Source organism: Nyctibius grandis, chromosome 9 (assembly GCF_013368605.1).
Source record: "Nyctibius grandis isolate bNycGra1 chromosome 9, bNycGra1.pri, whole genome shotgun sequence".
Classification (NCBI taxonomy): Eukaryota; Metazoa; Chordata; class Aves; order Nyctibiiformes; family Nyctibiidae; genus Nyctibius; species Nyctibius grandis.
In genome coordinates, this window is record NC_090666.1 from 40028430 (window position 1) to 40049307 (window position 20878).

Genomic DNA, 20878 nt, shown 5'->3' on the forward strand with positions numbered 1-20878 from the left:
AGATTAACCACAGAATTTAAGAATAGCATCAACACTGAAAGTGGTTTTGAATGAGATCTAGGTGTTTATTAGGAATGTTCTGATGCGCAAAACCCGCTCCCAAACCGGAGAGAGACTGGGTTAATGGAGTGAGACAAAAGGATCAAGGAATATTGTAGGCTCACATGCAACCAGTGCCTGCAGTCACAGTTTAGATGTTGGAACAGAGACGTGCGCAGGATGTGGCCACTCTGGATAGACAAGATGTTGGTGTTGTCCATACTCTTCTATGGTGGGGTTATGTGAGCCTGGTCAGAGGGCAGAGTGATGTCTTTCAGATGTGCTTTCCCACCTTCCTGTGATTGCAGCTCATGGATTTCCAGAGCTAAAGGCATACCTTTAATGAACATATTGAGCCACTCCTGGCACAAGAGTTCGGTAAAAAGGAACCGGTACATCTGCTTCATCATGAAATGTTTCTTAGATCTAGATGAGCAATTTCGATCAAAGCTGTGAAAGAGGAGGTTAAGGGAGTGGGTTGGTGAAGACCAGCCTAGTTCATACAGCACTTGTCTCTGCAGGGCTCTGCCTTGATCAGGACAGGTTTACTGTTCTGTCCCAGCGGAGTGGGAGTGGAGCCCACTACCATGACACCATGGATTAGCAAAACTGCTCTGGTAGGATTTAGAGAAGGCTGTTGGTCTCCTCTTATATTTTCTCCTACATTTCTTGTTCTGTTCTTCACTTCTCTTGTGCCTGGACCTGGGCAGGTAAATGAGAAACATATTTCATACATGCTGGTAGCTGTAGGGAAACAACTCCATCTTTAATATGACCTCCAGGCAGAATAAACTCACCTTCACCCAGGTTGAACTCCATCATGCTTTTGCTGCATAAGTCAGTGCTCGTTGTGAGAAACCAAGGCAAAACCACCCATTGGTGAGTGTGGATTCACTGCATAGTGTCAGACAATATAGACTTTCACTTGCTGTCTTGACCTAGAGTTGCATGGCTGACAAAGTACATTTATGTTAGTACTTAAACTATGAGGGGACCTGCCAACAGCTCTTTGCAATTTTATTGCTTGCATTATTTTATTCACTCCCGTATAGCATCGAAAAGTACACGTATTTACTAAAAATATTGATGAAAACTCCTCCTCCTCACAAAGAAAAAAAAAAAAAGACAAATTAAACCAAGCAAACCCTCTCTCCCAGGCCTGAAGTTAAGTGGAAATGCTTTTGGTGCCGCCTTTTTAATAGAATAAAGATGAGCATTAAAAGTGCAACAGGCATTATAACAGAATGACCCTCTGTCCGTTTACTGTTACTAAGAGAGCAGCAGCCTTCAGCTCACTGGTCTTAGCTTCCTGAAAGGTGTTACAGCTTTGCCTCAGAGGTCTCGTATCCAGGATAACAATGATTTACCTTATTTACTCGAAGCTGACCTACCCTTTAGTATACTGCTCCTTCACTTAGTCAGCTCGATGGGTGCCAGATATTGTTCTCCTGCAGGAAGTTCTTCCTGGAATTCTGCAACAAACCAAAGACTCAGGCAGTGGGAAAATGAAAATAAGGTCAACTTTCCCTTAGGACTAGAGAATACAAGAAATACTCTGACACCATTTGAGACCTCCTTCCCAGAAAAATAGAAGCCACAAACACAGCCAGATTACACAAACCGATTCAAGTATGTAACCGTTTCTTACCATTCCTTTTTTCCAAGATGAATTACATGTAATCTGTATTTAAAGCAAAGATTAAAGTGATTTATTTCTAGGAAAGGTTTGTTCAGAGACTGCTGTCTGATTTCAATATGTAGAAGTGTTAATATCTACTGGGTATTACTCAGGACAGTCAAACCTTTGCAAAAACAGGGGTGCAGAAGATAACTTGTGTAAGGCAGAGTAGCAGTATTTATTTGTGCTATGAGTTGCACTGTTAATCTGACTTCAAATAAGCACATATTCCTGGCAGGTCTTAGCTAAAGTCCTCCTGGCTGGCCAGGGAAAATGTGAAGTAACTCTGAGAAGTTCTGTAGTATGAGCAATACTTAACATACATGGGTGACAGGACTGAGACATGTATATTTTTAGGATATTAATAGTTCCTTTCACCCCACTTGGCCTCAGTTTGCAGAAAGTATGAATCATAATTTTTGATAAAACAGAAAACGGTAACAGTGAGGAAAAAAAAAGTCGTCCATATTTCCTAGGAATTGTTGCTGAGTGTCAGTTTGTCAAACACGCCTCCTCTTCACATATATCTTCTCTTTCTGAAAAAGAGTCTGGAGAAAGCTTTGGGTCTGCTTTTTAAGACACAGAGATTAGTGACAAATTACAGACTGGTAATAAAAAAAGAGATGGTGATGAGGGCAGGAATACTGTAGGGCTTGGGCAATAAAAAGTGACAGAGTTGAAAAGTTACCGAGGAATGTTTCAGAGAAACAAAGGATGTGGTCTTAGGGTCTCCAGAGAGCACAGTTATTTTATTATATTCTGTTCCTATTATCACTTTTATTTTGTTCCAGGGAGATTTTCAGCAACTTGAGAAGTAGATTTTGGGGCCAGCTATCCCTCAGATAAGTGCACACAACTCCCTTTGACTTTAATTGGAGCTCTGTGTAGGCATCTGAGGGCAAAATATCGCCTTTGGCGGATGGCTTTCGGTAGCCAGCACATAGTGTCAATATATACACACACACAAATGCACGTAGCCAAAAGTGACTGCTTTAACCTCTCATTAACATGAAAGGCTCCTAACGCAATGGGCACGCGTTAGTTAGAAGGTATTGAGAAAAAAATATTCGTTGAGGCTGCTTTTTATCCCCTATGCATCATAATCATAACTTTTTTTTTTTTATTCATTGAACCAGCAAGCACATGCAGTCGCTGTAAAACAACCACTAGATCCCATGTGAGGTACCGTTTCAATTTTACGGTAAATTTCCTGTTTTATGGATTCCTTTCTGAAAAACTCTTCACGGTATTCTCCAAAGAATATGAACTTTTCTTTAAAACACAAGAAACTGCTGCCCTGTTAAGAGGTTTTTGCTCTAGTCCTGACTTCATCTTTATTTTTGGTCTCAACAATTGTTGTTATTGCTTCTAAATGTTTTATTTCTATTTTACATGCTTCTCATTAGGATTGCTATTTTAGGGTCTTCTTAAAATATATGTTATTGCATTCAGCTAATTACATAGAACTTCAGATGTGAGAATGCATCTTATTTACAAAACCCCCCTCTGATCAGGCAGTAGTTAAAATACATGTACAGGATATTACAATTTGAAGTGTGCAAGGCATTTGTGTTTTAATTAAAATCTTAGAGGAGAAACTTGTTCACATGAATTACTAGCTGGATTTTTAGCAAGTTGTATAAATGGTGACAAATTACATCTTTTTTTTCAGGAAGAGTGTGGAGTTACTTGGTGAAAATCGCTACATATGTTAAATCTTTTCAGTGTCTGCTATAAATATTAAAGATATGTGGGTATGAAATTATATGAGTGCAAACGACCCAAGAGTAATTAAAATACTTGGTCTGCTTCTGTTTGCTACAATAAAAAAAAGTCTGATTTTCAGACTATCTTTGAAACAAAAAAAAAGTGCGGAGAAGAGGAGGAACATCTAGTTGTAGTTTCCTCTTACAGCATCAGTGTTTATGGTGTAATGGGGCAGGGCAGAGAAGGTTCAAAGCAGTTAAGGAAAATCCTTGCAAACCCTGAAGGGCAGCACCTGGTTCATACCCTGGTTTAAGTAGTGCGGTACCCTAGACACCTTCCCTGTGAATGCACTATGGAGTTATTCTACTGTGTGGTTTGGTGTATGTTTATTCTATGTATCTGCTCTATGTGCATATTTATCCTATGCAAGAATCTGTCTTGCTGAAAATATTTAAAATATTCTACCTCAAATAAGAGATGCTGCTGAAGGTGGTTCTTGCAGGTGATATGCTAATGCTTTGGGGCTTTGAAGGTCAGTGATGTACTATTTACTTGAACCACAGCACTGGAAAACTATGTATTTCCCACCAAAAAATGATTGTGTGTCTGTGCCTTTGGTGTAGCTAGAGAAATTAAAAGTGCTGGCAAGAAACTGGCTTTTGAGAAAATGGAGAGTTTTTAAACTCAGTGAAATCTGCAGAGGAGACCGTGTAATTACTGGTGAACCTCTCATGCTTGCAAAAATACCCTAATATGTCTGTCTAGAGTACAAGTGCTCATCTTCAAAAATGACACCTCTATTAAATTAACTTGTTTCTGCCAGCCTCTTGTTTACTTAAGGCTGCTTTCACTGTTTCATAAAATGCCAATAATGGAGATGACTTACGTCATCTTCTTCAACATGTGTTCTTTGATGTGTTTTTATCCCATACGTACAAGAAAGGATTTAGTTCTTGTGATTACCTCCAAAGACTTGAGTTTGGCCTTTTGCTTGCAAGTTGTTTCGACCTCCAGTTTTAATGGTGCTGAATATTTTCAGTGGCAAGTTGAACTTGCTGGGAGCTTGGATTATGTGTGTAAGTGTACATGCACCTACAGATGGATATAGGTATATACTTACAAATATGTATGTATAAAATCTTTTAGTTTGTCTGATGAGGTGGTTGTATCTTAGCAAATATCCCTAAAGGTTAATTTAATCCCTACAAAGCTATTAGGGGGTTTCAAACAAAAAGTGATATGACTGTTCTTAACAAATGGAACTGAGATTAAAAGTTTTGGTTTTGGACATGGATTCAACAAGAATTTCCACTGGAAAACTTTTATAGGAGTTGTTCCCAGGGTTTTTGGACATCTTTAGACAGCAAATGTCTATTGCTTTAACTAGCAAAAATTCTTATTTTATTGAAGTACTGCGTGCCCCGTACGCAGAGTTAGCTGCTTGTACATGGAAATTTACTTTGCTTATAATACATTATTTTTTAAGTCTCAGTCTTCTATCTCAGTTTCTTCAGACTTCCTCTAGTCTGATGGCATGCATTTAGTGACAACTGGAATTTAAGCTAATGCTTTTTTCTGGGTCCCATAAAATCTTAGGTGGTGATTGTTGTTGTTATGATGATGAATGCTCCCAAATCTTTAAAGATGAAATGAAAAGCCACCAGGAACAATCTTTCCTAATTAATGTAAGCATCCTCACCTTGTAGGAAAAGGTGTTTGCCAAAACACATATAAGGCTTCAATGCGGTATCTCCCTCCGTGCGCAGTGGAGGGGGGCTGCAGCCACCACATGAACACGCAGTGTGAACATAAGGATTAGAGAACAGAGGAATTTTTTGACTGTAGGAGGCACTGAACTAATCCCAACACCAAAGGATCCTCCCTGGTTTGCTATTTCTTTTTAACTTATTGATTAATTTGTTCTTGTAAACTTTCTTAGTGATTCTTGTAGTTTTTGCATCTGATAATGTAGTCAGCACTCCTGTGTATTTTCAGCAAGGTTTCTTCTCTTCTCCTATCTAGAATTGTTCCCCCTTGTTCAGAGGCTACGTTAAGAAGGCAAGTGCATTTACCACTTAAGCATTATCTTGGGACCTTACCGTGCCTCTGAAATTCAAACTCCAGCACTCAGCAACAACTCTAGGAGGAAAAACCATGGGATATAAAAGCTGGGAAGGACTAGAACCCTGCAGTATCTGATGTGCTGGTTCTCCAGGTGTGGCTGTGTGAGGTGGTTTTTAAATGCAGATAAATAACTTCTAGGCACTTCTGTAGTGATTTCCATCACTCAAATGAGTTGCTTGACTTTGTGCTTCTCTGCTTTCTGGTTTTGAGTGTTCGCAGCCAATTTTGGCAGAGCCCCTCTCCTACGCTGGCTCCTCTGTGAACGTCTCACTCCAGACATCACGCAGAGGAGGAAAACTTGGTGTCTGGTTTTGTTTGTTGTGGGTCGGGTTCCGCCACCGCTCGCACAGAGCCGAGGCGTGAGGCTCGTTGCCTTTTGAGTGCAGGGAGAAAGGAAGCTGCTGCTGTAGGGAAATCCGGGAGGTTCCTCTTCCTGCTGGTCAGCCTCTTTCTTCCCAGGGTTGGCCTCTTTCCCAATGGGCTGCTAAAAGCCCCAAGCTCACTGGCTGAAATCCTGGCCTAATTAAAACCGATGCCAAACCTCCCATTGACTTCAAGGCTTTCGCCCAGCTCGTCATCACGTCCAACAGTTGTCTCACTCCATTGTTTATGGGATTGTTCCGATGGGTTTTCTAGTGCGGTGCTCAAACAGCTCACAGCTCTCCTCCCCTGCGGACAGGCAGGCGTCTCCAAACCGACTTCTTCATCAGACAGCGCTTTATCAGTTCTAGCACAATATCTTTGTAAATCAGCCCAAAACAAGACCCAGATCCTCAGCAGTTCCTTCATAGCTGCAGTCTGGAAGTGTGAATTTTTCTGGTTTTATTTTGTTTTGCTTATGCACGGTGGCTGGGCGATCCCTGTGCAATGCCTCCTGCAATGTAATTACACACGGAAAATTTGGCGATGGGAATACATTAGAGAGCTGGTGGAGTTGGTAAGAGGACACTAAAGGAAAGGGTTTAGTCCATAAAGTACAAGATGCCACTCTGACAGACCAGAAATCCCCCAGTTCTCAAATGATACAATACAGGGGCAATATTTATGCTGTTGTAAGAATCTTTTTTAGTCTTTGGAGATGCTGATGTGAAAAGTAGTTAAAAAGCAGCTTTTAGAAATTGATTATTAATAACTGAAAAAGTCTTTGGGGTTGATAGAGCTCCTTTTTTTCCCCCCTCCAAGTTTCTTAATATATTAAGGTTGTTTTTTTTTTGTTTGTTTTGCTTTTCTTTTTTAAGGAAAAAGGGGGCTTTTCATTTGATTAAGCCATTTACTTGAACTTCTTTGGTGCCATGTGCCATAAAAACAAAGGCAAATATAAACATAAACCAAATGATTATGCAAGCTAAAAGAATCCCGAAATAAAATATTCAGAGCTGATTTGCAAGTGGCTCACTCTGTGGTCCTTCTGACCTCAAACACAACAGAAAAACACATTATTGAAAACCACTAAAAGTAAATAGCACTCTTGGCTAGTAATGGTGAGAGACTTGATCCTGCCCGTACCCTGAGCATCTCTGCTGACCTCCGCCAGTCCCTCGCCAGGTTGTCTCCCCAGCACATCCCGCGTGCTTGGCCACGCCACTCCCTTCCTCTGGTCCAGGAAAATACTTTGTAAACCATTTTGGAAATATTTACTTTTAGTTTAAGCCCTTAGTGTTTGTTTTTACAACAGTTCTAGCAAAGAAGTTTAAGAGCATGTGGATGGGTATAAGGTATTTGATGTGAAGGGTTTGATGTGCATCGTGAGAGCAGTTGTGTGCTGAGCCAGGTATGCGGCACGCTTGTGAAGGAGCTGGGGCCAGATCCTGCCTTCCTCGACGGTACAAATCCCCTCTGTGTCTGCTGGGCTTCAAGAGGTGTGGTAGTAGTGGCACAAGACTACCAACATGTTCGAGAGCTGGCATGCCCTTTGATTTCTGTGTAGGAAATCATGAAATCTCTTTAATTTGTCGTTTACTCTTGGTACTACAGGATGAATCTGCATATGCCAGAGCTTTTGTTTTGCAGAGTAATTTTTGAAAGTCGTAATGCAGCAAGGGGGGAGAAAGGAGGCTGTGCAGCATACAGGAATCCCCCTGAAAACATTCTTATCATTTCCTTTTAAAAGAAATAAAAAAAAGGCAAGTGAGAGAAATGATTTCATAGATTTAATAAACAGTTCAAAGTCTCCTGCAAGACTTCCATTCTATGCATGTTTTTCATTGTTCTTTAATGAGTAAATGACCCGTTAATGTTCATAAGAACATATCAGAAGCACATGGCAGTGAAGAAGCTTGGGTGGCAGTAGATTTGATCAAAGATTTTCAAATCTGACCCCAAGTATTTGATGAAGAAGATTAACATGGAGACAATTTACCAAACAAATACAGCATTAAGAGCCAAGAGACAGGCTAAGGGAATTGAAGGCTCCAGATTGCCCACATAAAGAATATCGTTAAACATAAAGAAAACAAAGCCAGGATAAATGTCTGGGATGTGGAGTCCCACAGAACAGGACTTGTGCTGCAGATTGATATTTTTTTTAATGCTATTTTTAATATAGCACGTAAGGGTGTATTTTTTTTTCCAAATAAAAAAAAAAAGTTGCGCCTGTGACCTGGGTTCTAACAGTGTTACTCTAAACATTGAAAAAGATTTCTGGAGCAGAATTGGTTAATTAGTGCTTTGTGTTACACTGTGTTACATATGACCCAACCAGAGATAAAAAGGTTTAAAGGTCTCTTGTAACCCTGCAATGCCATTTGTAACACAAAAATAACCCCCTTTCATTACTGGCATGCCACTGTAGCAGGCAGGTTATTTTTTCCCTTCGCTGCAATGAGGGCAGCTTTCGCATCAGAAGAATTCTTGGCAAATTAATGCGCTACCTCTTGGGCTAATTAAATTAGAAAGGATCAAAAATACAGAGCAGCTTTTGTGGTGGACACAATGTTGTGCTTCATGCATCTTGCTCAGAGAGGAATTTCTGCCATTTAGCCCCTTTTTGCCTCTAGCAGCGTTCTGGACTCTCTAACACAGTCAAGTTCCTAATTTGCCTCAATGAGAGAGAATTATTAACTGATAATAAGAAAAGGAGCATTCACAGCTCCAGGCTGGGCTGTGTGGAAAAGGGTGAGCTACACAGCACCTGAAGCGCATGCAATTTTTATTAATTCCTGCCTAAAACAACGCATTCAGGAGTAAAATTGCTGTGCAAATGACAAAAACAATTATAATTTTGATTCTTTGGTTCTGAAAATATGAACTACTTTATCTCAAATATGACTGGATTAAACTAGTAATAAGTTCACCTCTCCTCGAGCCTACACTGTGCAGTTTTGGTTGTAGCAAGTGCATTACATTTTGAAGTTGGTTCCACTTAAATTGCTTGTTCTTGTCTTTAGAAATATTTTTGAAAGCATGAGAGGTGTAGTTTTTCATTTAAGCTGGCGATTTAAATGGTAAAACTGCTTTTACTCATTGCAAAGGGCAGTTGTGCTCTTTGGAGAGAATGATCTAAACAATAAAAGGTATTAAACTATCTTGGATAATGCAAAACAATGAAGCAAGAATGCACGTAGATGGACGTAAGCTTATAGTAGGCTTTTTTTTTTCTTTTTCCTGAAAGACATTTCTTGTTAGCACAGAAATATGTTTTCTAACAGACATCATTGTCAGAGTCAGACTGGACTGTGCTCCTCTTCAAAATGCAATTAATGGACACAACCAAACGGGCACACGGGGCCTTACTCTGCCTGCGCTTAGGCAGGGGAAACGTTTATTAAAGCTAATGGGAGTTGGCTGGGTAGGGAATACAGGATGAAGACCCTGCATTTAAAGCTTAAAAAATAATTCTTTGTCCAAGAACCAACAAACTTTCTTTACTTTCGAGATATTGAAACCTCTGCTGGTTTTTCCTGTGCAGATACTGACCATAGAAAAACAGTGTATTTTTTAACCTAACGGTTCCACTCACTGCCATGCTGGAGTCTGCCGAACTTTCAAGTATCATCTGTATCTGCTTTATTTTTTATTTCAACCATACGTGCTTTTATATGTGTCTGAAAAAAAATAAATTCAAAGATCTTGAAATAGTAAGGAGAGCATGTAAGCAAGTTACAGCAGCCCCAGGGTAACAGTATCTCGTGCACTAATGATTCACATGGAGTTCGTGACTAGACAGACTCGTATTTTCTTTTCTTTTTCAGAAAAGTAAAAGTATGCCATGGAAATAGCTTGTATTTCATTGGCATACTCAGCATCTCCTCAAACAATTATTTTTTTGGTGTTTAATTTGGAGGTGGCAGAAAAGCACATAATAACATGTGAAAATCTGGAGTTTTGGTAACTTTTTGCACACGCTTGAGTTATGTACCAGTGTGTGGCACACGTTTTGTGTGACTTGTGATGACAAGGCTCTATCTGTGTTTACATTAAATACTGCCTAGATGCACTGGTGAGATCAGGTCCTTGTTGTGCTATGCACAGGGTTGCAGAGGCAGTCACTGCCCTGAAGAATTGTAATCTAAAAAGATGTGGAAAAGAATTACAGGGAAAGGAGGACCAAGGAAGAGACAGGCTTGCCTACAGGCATGTAAAAGAGCAGCAACAGGATGGGAGCAGGATAATTCCCGTGCACTCCTGGTACCCAGTCCCACTGCTTGTGCTCATCTAAAAGCCCTAAAGCTCACGGGGCAGATAGGAGGAGAGGAAAATAAAGAAAGTGAGAATTGAAGGGTTTAAGAATTTGTCTCCCATATTCCTACTGCTTCAGAAGAAACAGCTTGAAGGGAAAAAAAAAAACAAACCACACCACAAAAAAACAGTCCAAGAAACAGTGCAGAGCGTCTAATTATTTAAATTAACTTCTTTTGAAATAAAATATTCTTGACATGTAAAGGTGGGAGATGATGACACATCTTTTATAGCTTTTTCTTTTTTTTTTTTTTTTTTTTTAATATTATGGTGCTGATTAAACAGCCCTATTAGAGCCTTTAAGACTGCCAAGAATCTGGAGGTCCATGTAATTGTGCTAACAGCATTGGGCTGTGTGTTGGGGGGTGTGTGTGTTTATTTTTGTGAAAAGGAGGGGGGAAATGAAAATGAGAGCATGTGCAGCACTTGGGCTCAGATCTCGGAGACTAAAGATGTGTTTCAGTGGCAAATGACACATTGGTACCTGAGTCCATGGCCGTTGTGGGAGGATGCTGGTCTGTGGTCTTGTGGTTACGTCAGGCTGCTGTTATGGGTTGTTGCATTCATACAAAAACTCTGGCAAAATATCAGATTATAAAATAATTCTGTTGTCATTTTTAAAGACTTTTTAGATGAGCTGGGTCGCAGGCTGATCGGATGAGTCACAAAAGAAAAATGTTCTTTCTGTGTGTCTGAGAATGAACAGAAATAGAGTTTTACAGCATGACTTTTGTGATGGGAGGGACATGGAGTCAAACTCCAGTCCAACTAGAAGAGTTTCCAGGGATAAGCAGGCACCTTTCTGTTGCTGGATTAGCAAGCTGTAGGTAACACAGAAGCCACTTCTCGCCACCCCAAATGACATTGACATGGCTTACCCTTTTGTTGGCAAAGGAGATGGCTTCAAATATTTCTGACTGCTTAGTGAGGCTCTCACAGCACACTATGGTGGAGTATAAGCATGAATAAGAGGCAAAATAAAACTATTAAAAAAATCTCTTAACTAGTACTGAAAAATATTTCTATCAAATCATCCAAGAGTGGGAACGATCTCTTATAAGTCTGTAGAAGTCTTTTGAAATATTATTTCCTGCATACTCATTAGAACAATCTAGGAAAAAGAAAAGATGATTATGCACATAATTTAGGAAAGAGAGGAAAACTTGGATATTTCAAGCAAAACTGAAAGATTTGTATTAGTCAATCGTTATGAAAAGAGAAACTCCTGAACTTGCATTTATACATTTACATGAAATCATTTTGTGGAAACATCACTTTCAATTTCTAGACCCTAACCAGGAAAACTGGGAAACTTGGAAAAGTGATGACCTGATTGTAGTTAGTTTTCAGAGCTAGCTAAAGTTCGCTTGCCAGGAATTTCCACCGCCTGCTGATGAAAAAGAGACTTTCTATCCAGGTAACTACTGGTAGTACAAGAAGGGACATGAAAATCATCTCATGAAATATCCCAAGTATATGCAGAAAAAATGAAAACCTGGGTAGGTTCTGATTGCTTTTTACAGTTTATGATGTGAAATGAGGCTTTTGGCAAAGAAACCATCCATGAATTTTAAAGGGCTAGAGAACCCACTCTGCTGGTCCTGTGTTTCCAGGTCTTCTGTTTACAGTGTTGTCCTCTCTTGTGCTTGGTTTGCACTGTAGGAATGGCTTCTGCCTCCTGTGGTGGCTGTGATACTTTATTATCAGGATTCCAGTGATTTAAATAAAATATCACACACATCATGTTATCATACTCATAAAAAACACTGCTGGTTGCTCCTACCTTGCCTGGGGTTGCTAGAGGAATGAGGCTCATGGGTTTAAGCCCTTTGGTGCTCAGGCACATGCCTGAGGACTTAAACACCTTGCTTGTTCTGCTGCTCCTCTGCTATTTAATGGGGGCCATAGGAGATTACGCAGCTTTCAGACCAGTGCAAGCAGCAGGGCTTGTGTAGATGGAGGTGCAACAAACCCATGAAAACTGCATATGTCTTTCTGCTGCAAATATACCACCAATATGTAAGAAATTGTCTCTATGTATGGGAAATAATAACAGTTTAAGCTAACTAAATTGAAGTTCAGCTGCTGCTACAACTGCATTTTCCAGGTAGTAAATCGCAATGAGTCACACAAGGTCGTAAATCGTTCTTTGCTCAGGTCAGCCCTGCCAGAGGTGCTGCAGCCGGACCCTCAGCCAGGACCAAAGGGAAACCCAGCTCGCGGTGCTGCGATGAGCCTGGCTTCCCCTCCTCTGGAGAGGTCAGATCCCTGCCCCAAACATATGTGCGCTTTTCTTGAGCAAATTTTGTTGACGTCTGTTTGCTAAATGAATGTTGTCCTAGATACACAAACTGTTGCACGCTTCTAAAGCAGAACCAGTTTGGTGCTGATGATTCACTGCGTGCAGCTCTGCCCAGGCAGAGGGATTCTCTTCTCATTTTCTTTTTTTTTTTTTTCCCATGAAATTTTGTTTGCTGACAGTTGAAACGTTTCTGAGCTGTATTATTTTCAGTGGGGACTCCCTCTTTTTCTCATGTGTTATTTAGGTACTGGCTTGGTACGTTGGAGATGTAAATTCAAATCTACATTTTCCTTAACTTGGAGGTTGGTGAAGAAAAAATGCAGTCTGCATCTAAAAGTATGGCTCTTGATCCGGGTATGTGTTATTTGAGGGCCCTTATACTATCTACGTGGAGGAACTGAGGACTTTGAACTTGGAAAAGTAAAAAAAAAAAAAAAATCAAAATCTAACAGCTTTCTCAGCTTTTTTTTTTAGTGATCATAAGTTTTGTTTTGCTTCCAGTCAAAAGACGTGTTGAGATGACAAAAACTGCTGTAAAGGGAAATTCATTCCACAGATTTGCTCTTGGATCCTACTGCAAGTTCAAGATTGCGTCGAGGGCTTGACATCTGTATCTGAACTTGAAGTATTGGTCTTCCAGCAAGGCACTAACAGGGAAGGCTGTCAATTTTTGGACAGAAATTTTTCACAAGGACATTGTCACTGCTGCTTTTGCTGAGCTGTGGTATCCATTTGGGAAGTCATACAGTTTACAAATAATTCAATTTCTCAAGGAACCAAGGCTACAGAGAAAATTTTGGTCTTCTGATTTGACATTTTGGATGATTTTTGACTTTTTTTTCTCTCTCTCTCTCTCTGAAATTGCTAATAACAGATGCTTGAATTCTAGTCAAGTGAAAAATTCCAATTGATTTCAAAAGAAATTGGATCGGATCCTAGCATCAGTTTGGCACCTATGAAAATACAAACATATGCAAGGGCTGCACTTGCAACTGCACTCAAAAATAATATTAAAAAAAAAATTAACAGCAAAATTTTGAAATTACTCATAAGAAAAATCTTCAAAATTTACAGACATTTGTGATAGGAGATTTAAGATATTGCTTAATAGCTTTGAATGAAAACTTGAATAAAGGCCATATTGTCCATTTGCAAAGGAATTGCCTTTGATCCCATCATCTCACTTTTTGTGGGTTTTATATTCAGCAATACTTGGTTCTGAAGACACCGTACTTTGGCTCAGGATGCCGGTGTATATGTTTGATTTGGGTTTACTCTTGGGGTGTTCTGTTCTAGTTGGGCTCCAGCATATGGTTTGATTTTAAGTTAACTGACACCATTTCTTACATATGCACATTACTCACTCACCATGCAAGTTCAATAAAATTATGGCATCTTTTATTTTTTTATTTAAAGCTGACAAAGAAGTCATACTTAAAACCAATCTAGGAAATTACTTCATTGTCAAAATTATTTCCTCTGATCATTTCCATGCTTTAATTTTATATTATTCTTTCTGTAGCTCTGGTGGAGGACTTTTACCACTGGAATGAATGGGAAAATGACATCATAGTAAAATGTCATGTTTTTTCAGCTCTTAAATGGCTGAACTACAATTAATCAAAATTGGTGTGATTTTTATGAAGTGGTACGACCAATAATTTAGGATTTTAATTGGTACCTGAAATGTGTGTCTTTTTTTTTTTTTTAAAGGCATAAACATTTAGAAATGGCTTTTTTTTTTAAGAACAGCACAAAAATAATACTACTATGCATTGCTAACATCAAATGTAGCCTGTATGGTGTGAAATGGTAAATAAAACGTGGTTAAAAGATGCCTAGTTTTCTTTACGCTCTCCGAGAGGATGTTGTGCGTAACTCTCTGCAAAAGATAGCTTGTTTCATTTTAAGTTGCACTAAACAGTGTATGGGATGGCAGCCTGCCAATTAGTGATCCATTTTCTCAGAAACCTAGTTTGAGGCCATGCCAACCAGTCACATACATCTTATCTTCAGCATCATAGTGCAGTCTCGTAATTCGTGCAAAATTATGTTTGACGTTAAATTATAAACCCTTAGTGTAATAATAAAAAAAATAAATAACCCTAAAAGCAAATTAAAATTTATGTTTTCACTGGAGCAGGTTATAAGCCCACTAGAAACGCGATCTGTAGTCATCAGTCTATGGGCAAAATTCCATTTCTCAAGGGTTTTTTTTCCCCCTCTACTGAGCAAAAAAGCTGCAATTCAGAAAATTAAGTTTAGTTAGTGTTGGAATATCTTTTTTGGTTTCTTTGAAGTGCTGGAGAAGGTCTTTTTTTAATTAAAGAAAAAAAGTCAGATGTGGTGCAGGAGAGTGCATCTCTGCCACATCCCTACCTTTCATGAAGGGTTTAAATTTTTTATTTGAAAAGGGAACTTCTTTCAGAAACAAATAGCAAGGAGGTAAGGCAAATGTTGTCCAGATACTGTCCCACATACAAAATCACAGAATCACAGAATGTCAGGGATTGGAAGGGGCCTTGAAAGATCATCTAGTCCAATCCCCCTGCCAGAGCAGGATTACCTAGATCATATCACACAGGAATCTCCTAGTGTGACCTATTGCAGTGGTCCAGTGTCACCAGTTGCGGGTTTTGGGAGGCAAAGTTTCCTTGCACCCCAGAGATGTCATGCAGTACCTTGCTTCTCAATGTCTCCTAAAGACCCAGATAACCATTGACATACAGAGGCCAAGAAAAAGAAGACAGAAAGACTAACTGGAGGGATGAAAACTTTTTTTTTTTTTCCCAAATCCATGAAAAATTTGGTGAATTACCACTAGGTATTTAGCTACATCCTTAAGCACACATCACATTATTTTTGCACCTAGCCTCAAAGATTTGATTTCCAAGAGAATCGTGGAGATTTATTTGCAGGAATATTTTAAAATAAATACAACTTCTACTAAACAACTTCAACTCTCCCCACATATCTGAAATCCTAGGCCAAGTTCAACCATTTACTGGTTTGCCGGTATAATCTGTCAGGATGAGTTCATGAGGCTGAGAGTATTAAAATCTTGGCAATGTTTCTGTGCATAATTTTACAAATGTTGGCCATATAAGTAAAAAAGATAATTAGTGAGAATATTTTTGAACAGTCTAAGATTGTTTGCATGTAAAATTCTTCTCATTAACTGGAATTCAAGCTTCAGTGAAAATAGTTTTAGGAATACTTCAGTGCCCCAAAAATATGAAAATTAATCCAAAATCAGTTAAAGTCTGACTTTAACTTGCTTTACAGAGTGGGCTTAACTTTAAACTCACAGCCTAGATAACTACTTGACACCTCTAAGTTCATACTTACCACCACCTATTCAAAGAGCCAGTGAGATGTTCATTTAGTAGTATAATGGACTGAAGAGAGTTATTAACTTTTAATTTGGATATTATCTCTTTCTTTATGTGACCTAGAACACCAAGATTGGGAGTTCATCCTTTTAAACACCTAAACTTGGCCCATTGCTCTCCTGATTATTTCTACCATTCCCAAAGGAAGATCGTGGGTTGGGATAACCTCCGTTCTCCAGTGATGGACATGGGGCAGTGTAGGTTTTCATGGTAATGATGTTTCTGAGTCCGTGTTGCTGTCTTCACAAGGTAGCACACACAGTATACTGCACTGCATCCAAGATAAGACTTCAAAGTGATTGCCAGGTAACTCCAAATGCTTTCATATCTTCTAGTGCCAAATTAATTCTAGTATTGGAAATTAATTTCCTAGTGTGTTTTGGGAAGGAAGAGGTGAATTAATTACCGTGGGTACTATGATACTGTCCAAAGTCTACAGTTAGTCGTTGGTTCAGATTAGCATGAAACCAGTTGTAATTGAGTTCCGCTTCTTTATCATTCAAGAGCTCTTTTACATGACAACAGGATATACACATCTCCAAGGGATACCTTTGGCACTTCCACCGCTCTAATTTCTTTGCACACCCGCGTTCATTATTGAATCTTGGAACCAAAGCAGGATATGGGGAGGTCTGTCCGTCTGCTTTATTTCACCTAAGCAAACTCTACACTCCCTTGTTAGTACAGGAAGCATTTACAAAAGTTGTTTGAAGAGCAATTGCTCTTCTTCACCAGGGATGCTAGCCTTTGCTCTGAATTTAAATCAGGTTCATCACACAGAAGGGAAACGTAAGGCTTCTGAGCCGTGTTTGTGAGCTAAGCACTGTTGATGGGCTTCACAGTGCCTCAGCAGAAGATGATCTCATTGGACTGGCTGTGTGTTTAGGCAACTATGTAGCCCCATATTGCTCTTCATCATTAAAATTGTGTGCAGAAGACAGAATTATGAAGTTTAAAAAACATAATGTAAATACGTTCTGAATGCTGTCAGGTAAATGTAATTGTGTTGCTGAAACTGGAGATCCTAGAGCCATATTGGTGAAGAAAGCAAGTCCTGTGTCCATGGGCAAGGATTTAACAAATACAGATTGTAGGTCAACAAGTGGTGTCTACACTGCCTGTACTTGTTTTTGTTGTTGCCATTACGTTTCCTGTGTGTTTTGCTATGAAGTCTCATTCTCTTTATCTATCTTGACAGATGGAATCAGTAAATGTTACATTATCAAGTTTTATCTAAAAATGTCTTCCCTTGATAGCGCATTTATATCATGTCATAATAGCTCTTTGTACCATAGCACTGAGAGCTGGGAAAATCCTAGCTAGTGAGTAAGCTTGTATTTTTTAAGTAGTAAAAAAGTTCTTTGTTCTACAGCATCCTATTTTTAGAGTGAACTTAATTAAAATGAGTAAGGAATTTCGAAATCTGGAAGAGGAAGAAATGGGTCATTATTAATTACTATGTATACAATAAATCCAGGGGCTGTGGTCTTTCTTCACAATGCATGTATGTCTTTTCCTTCCTCACAGGCATTTTTCATTACCAAATAACTCTCCTTCCCTTCTCGAAGACCCTGGCTTAGCAACTTACTGAACTGCGTATCTAGCTGCAAGCAGATGAGAAGGACTTTTTTTGTGTTCTTTCTAGACATTGTCAAGAGCATTTGCATGCTGAATTAAGTATAATGTCCTGTCGAAATCCAGTTTCACTAATGCATCTCTACAGCTGCTTTTCCTCCTCCCAGTCCTTCAACACCTTCTCCCTTTCACCTGCTCCCTGTCAGTCTGCAGTCGAGGAATATGCATTTCTGTAAACAGGAAGGTAAGGTTTCCAGGACCTCAGAAAATCGTAATGTCCCCAGCTTATATTATTTGCAAGCAACGTTCATATTCCCTAATCAATATAAATCAGCTTGGTTTTCTCTCTGTGCCCCCTTGTAGTCCCTCTGACTCTTTTTCAGAGGCAACATTCCTCATCAAGCACTTTTTCTTTCCTGTTTTCTTTGTCCTCGTCACCCCCAGCTCCTGAGCTCCCCTGTGACCTCCCAACTTGGTTCCTTTCCCATAGATACTTGGTCCTATTATGAGTTCCCTTCTGCCAAAATGTCACCACCGGTGCTGTCATGTGTATAAGACAACATGGTCTGGGGCCAGGCAGGACAAAACTGGCCAGTCCATGTCATCTGGGTCTTCTCTTGCTTCTGAGTCCCTGGGGAAGAAAGTGCCCAGGTAAAGCAATGCAGAATTGTCTTGAAGCAAACAACTCATCTGCAATTCCTGGGCTTGGAGTAACAAATATTATCTCTTCTAACTTGATCCATGCTTTCTGCTCCTGTGTGAGACAAACACTGAAGAAAGTTGCAATTTGTTGGTTTTAAAAATAGTTTTTAACTAGAAAATGAACATGCATTTCTACATTTTTAGCTAGTTTTAAAACCTTACGGTTTAATGGCCGCTTCTTTTGAGAAATGGGGAAACTCTGGGACATGAGCGGTTCTTCTCTCCCCTTCTCTCAAACTTGTCTGCACGCTTCAGTCGGAGTTTAGTAATGTTTGAGCTTTCCATAAAGATTTCCTGAACCATTTGTTTTAACTATGCCATGATGGTAAGAGATTACCATCACGATTCTTCTGGTTATACAGGGATTAATAAACTGCCAGGACTGGACTGGTTTGTGCGATTCAATATCCTGTTTTTGCACTCATAATTCTAGGATTATTCCCTGTGACATCCTGTCTAGTGACTTCAGTTTGGACTCTTGTAAATTATGCCCCTTGGGTTTCTCTGAGTGCCTACAAATAGACAGGAAATGTTCAGCAGTAATTAAAGCACATCAATATACTCTGTCAAGTAGCTGTTGTATTTAAAACTACAGGTGGATAGATCTTAGCAAAGGAAAAATTGGCTAAGTAAACTAATTATGTCGTTTATTTTTAGGTTAAATAGGAGGACTATAAATACAATGCCTATAACACTTATACAATACAATGCATTTGTAAGAATGAAAAAAGAAAATAAAAAACTGACTGCTAGTAGAGTTTGTATTTTGCCTTGAAAAACTCCCATTTGTTTTAATTGTATGTATTAACTACTACATGACTTCTAAAGTGTAAAAGTAAAAGCAAAAAGAAAGACAAGAAAATTAAGTTTTTACTATAGTCCAGTATTAGCTTTTTTTACTTGGCTGTTGTTTTTTTTCCATATGCGACTTATGCAGTTGCAATGGTATAACAAGTAAAGAGATTATAATTACCAGCTTTTCAGTAAAAGGTGAAGTGTAATTCCTTCATAAGCCACAATTTTTGTCAGTGGCGAATATCACTCTTGAACCATTGTTCTGAGTCTTCAAGTTTGTAACTGATGGCTTCACAGAAAGGACTTTTAATCTGCGCTTATAGGGCATTAGAAGGAATTCTTCTAAAGTTACCAATGGAGAGCAACTAGCTGTAGAGGGGGAAGGAAAAAAAAATAGAAAAATATATATCTTGGAACTGATTGGTTTTGCCTCCAAAGATGTGTACAAATCTTTTGATAGATCTAGTGCTGAAGGTCACGCTTTGCACATGCAATAATGCATCCTGTCAACCCATCAATAAGTGTGTTGCATACTCCAAAGAAGTGCATTAGTTTGAGAATTTTTGTGCCATGGTGCTGATTCTTGTTTGCTTGGTTCTTCATGGGTGAGTAGTAACTGTACATCTGTAATTGTGGTGGCGGAGTCTCAAGGAAGATCACTTTCAGAATTAAAAAGACTACCTCGGGGACCACTCCTTTGCTCACTTGTCTGCTTTTGGATCAAGGAGAGACAACTTATTTTGAAAAATAAGCCACAGCCCTCTCTCTTGTTATGTTATTTCTCACTTTGGAGCTTTTGAACACAAAAGAAAAGGTGGTTGAGAAGCAAAACTTTGTTGTATTTCAGTTTTCTAGAGCCTGCTGCTGCAACCCCTTACAGAAAAGTGTGTTGCCTCTCTGCTGCAGCAGCGTCAGGTTGGACATGAAGCCAGCACTGTATTTGGGGCTGTTTACTGACTGAGGTCCAAAACCCCAAATTTTCAAACTGCTTTTAGTGGGGTTCTCTTTGGGGGGAGAGGGAAGTGGGAGCACAAAAAAAAAGTTATCACAGCCAAGTTTTAAAACTGGAGCCAAATTTCAAAAGTCCTTAACTTCAAGGGATGTGACTTCAGGTGCTGGTTTGTTTTAGAGGTAGTGTGTGCTGACAAGCAAGATTTAGATTCTGTAGTCACTCAGACCCCTAAACTTTGGAGTCAGGGCTTGGATTTTATCTGACAATTTAGATCCCTCTTTCTTCTTTTTCCATTTGTTATATGTGCATTAAAACTTCTAAATGTTTTAGTAAGGCACATAAATACCTGCTGCAGACATTCCCTGCTGCCTGTAGACGCCAATATTAAGCTTGCCAACCTATTACTCTGATCTAGGCTTCACGATGACTGCTCTGATACATTTAATTAAAATGATAGACTAGAGTTCAACCAAAAAGTGTTGATATAATTTCATTCCATAAGGGAAGAAACAAGATTAAAATCCAGAAGGGACTCCCCTCCCTTTCCCATTTCTCTGCAATTACCATCAGCCATGAGATTATCTTAAGGGTTTCACGTAGATGCATAAGCCAAAAGCATGCCATGAACACCTACCCTTGAATGGAGTGAATCTATCAGTCATTCAGACAAACAAAACCCCTTCTGAGCCTAATATCCTTAGTGTCATCGTTAATTATAATATGCAATCGTAATCATTTTGGAGGTAGACCTGGGGTTAATTTGGCCAAACCGCTGATCACTAGCAGTGGCCTATTCAAGTGTATGAAAATGATCCCCTGTAGTTCTTACATGTATGACGGAAGTAATATATTGTGTTCTTTTTCCCTACAGGCTCCATGCCAAGGTATTAGTTTTCTCTGTGACTCTGATTCACAATAACTGGATACTTTTAGCT